This window comes from Mesoplodon bidens, assembly GCF_964165515.1.
Source record: "Mesoplodon bidens genome assembly, chromosome: 3".
Classification (NCBI taxonomy): domain Eukaryota; kingdom Metazoa; phylum Chordata; class Mammalia; order Artiodactyla; family Ziphiidae; genus Mesoplodon; species Mesoplodon bidens.
This window is the reverse complement of record NC_138178.1, coordinates 70636784-70639490: the sequence shown is the minus strand read 5'-3', so window position 1 is coordinate 70639490 and position 2707 is coordinate 70636784.

Here is a 2707-nt window from a genome sequence, read left to right as displayed (position 1 = left end):
ACCAGCAGTTGCCTTCTGAATTTTGTGCCTGCTGTCTGGGGCAGACTGAGCTATGAAACTCAGAGCCAAAAGGGTCTGTCCCTCCGGGGAGGAGGGATCTATGTTCATATACTTCCTAAAAGCTTCCATTAGTCTCCCTTGGAAGACTGCAGGATTTTTGTCCTGTCCCTGTTGGATCTCTTTTACCTTTTCATAATTAACAGGTTTTACTGTAAGTTTCTTCATGCCCTCTATTAAACAGGTAATCATATGGTCTTGTCTATCTCTTATCAATAGAATTTACCTGGTAATTCCATTGTGGGTCTACCTCAAGAATGGCACTGTTCCCCACCCAGTGTACTGCATGGCCCCATAGGGTGGGTCAGTTAAAATGTCCTCTGTGTTCTTCCCAGAGTTATCCCTCTGAGCTATACATTCCTTAAATTCCTTTGGGTTTCATTGTCTAAGTACAAGGCCGTGAAAATTTGAACATACAGAATCTCACTCCATTTTAATTTTCTTCTACAGTATAAACCTAACTACAATATAGTATCATAACTCAGGGACCCATTTAGTGGCCACTTTTCTTGGCTTTCTAACTAATATTGTGGCCAAACCTGATTATATAATGTAATATGGTTTTTCCTTTCTAATATCTGTTATCTGATTTTTTCCCCCAATCCCGGAGAATATGATCCAGAGGGGTATTGGTTGGGATTGATGTGGCTTGACCCATTTCAGACCCAAGCCTGAGGTGAGGTCTTTAATTTCCATGCTATCCAAAAGTCCCCCTCTTATGTCAAAATCCACCATGCAATTTGGTCAAGATTTGCACTTATGATTTTAGGTGCTATCCCTTCCAAGGTAGTCTCCCAACCAGGTGTTAGTGCCCAAAAAGTTGCCACAAAGGAATGGTACAGAAGGTGTCCCCCACAGTGTTGATGATGAACGGGAGTTGGCCTAGCTGCAAGTCGGGAATAAACGGTCAGCACTTGTCAATAAAAAGTACATCTTGGCAGCCACACATGTCTTCTGGGGTTAAGAAAAGAAAGAAAGAAATAAAACAGGAATGAACATAGAATGTAAGAGAAAAACCAGAGTCAAGGAGAAGAGTATAGATTATCAAATCCTGCAGTAATAATTCTGTCCTGGACCTGCTGTTGGATGTGCCTAAGCATAGCCGTTCCACACCAGCTTTTTATAGCAAACCATGCCAATTGCCATTATTCCTCTGGTCTAAACCTAGATTCCTGATCAGAGCCCTGAAGCATTCGGGGTTGACCAGCCCATCAAAAATGGGCAGACATTGGCAGAGCATACTCCCCAGTACACCTGGCTCATGGAATCCCTCAAGCCCTTCTACGACCAAGACCTAACTCTCAACATTTTCTTACCTTATCACTGTCCCTTCATGAATTGCCAGCTGAAACTATGCACCTCAGATGGGACTTGAACCCACGGGCTGGGACTTGAACATGGCCAGAACACAGATTGGGACTTGAACCCACTGTCTTTTAACTGAAAAATCACACACCTGGCCTCAGGAGTTACTGAAGCTAAGGTTCTTTATGTCTCACAGCAGAAAGAATTCAGTGAGAGACAAAGTGATAGGTAAGAAGTGGATTTATTTAGAGAGATACACATTCCATAGACAGAATGTGGTCCGTATCAAATGGTAAAAATGGCCCTGGGAGAAACACACTCCACAGACAGAGTGAGAGCCATCTCAGAAGGCTAGAGGCCCTGAAATATGAAGTGGTTAGTTTTTATGGGATGGGTAATTTCATAGGCTAATGGGTGGGAGGATTATTCCCACTATTTTGGGGAAGGGGAAGGGATTTCCAGGAACTGGGCCACTGCCCACTTTTTGGCCTTTTATGGTCGGCCTCGGAACTGTCATGGCATTAGTGGGCGTGTCATTTAGCATGCTAACATATTACTATAAACATTTAATGAGGCTCAAGATCTACTGGAAGTCGAATCCTTTGCCATGTTGGATCTAGTTGGTTCTAACCAGTTTTTGTCATGTCCTATGGCTATGTCATTCTTTTTTTTTTTTTTTTGCCATATGCGGGCCTCTCACTGTTGTGGCCTCTCCCGTTGCGGAGCGCAGGCTCCGGACGCGCAGGCTCAGAGGCCATGGCTCACGGGCCTAGCCCATGGCATGTGGGATCTTCCCGGACCGGGGCACGAACCCATGTCCCCTGCATCGGCAGGCGGACTCTCAACGACTGTGCCACCAGGGAAGCCCTATGTCATTCTTTTAAAGGTTGTGCTCTGCCCCCCTCCCTCCTGTTTCATTATGGTTGTATACCCCAAAATCCAAATGAATAAACTAGAAGGTTCTCAGGACTAACAAGAGGAAGCAATAAATGGACTAACTACAAGGGAAAAAAATTAGTTTTTCTATAGAGCATGATAGGGAAAAGGAAAAGTTCTCATTCACCAATACAACAGCAACACTAACAAAAATTTAAAAACCTAAGAATACTCTAAATAAGTATAAAGACAACCTACCAGAGTTTAGGAAGATGTTAACCAAAGTCTTAACTATAAAGACTTGCCTCATTTCTAGGTTAGAAAACTAAGTATTGAGGACTTTGCTGGTGCTTCAGTGGTTAAGACTCCACACTTCCACTGCAGGGGTCACAGGTTCCATCCCTGGTCCTGGTCGAAGAACTAAGATCCCACATGCCATGTGGCATGGCCAATTTAAAAAAAAAATAAG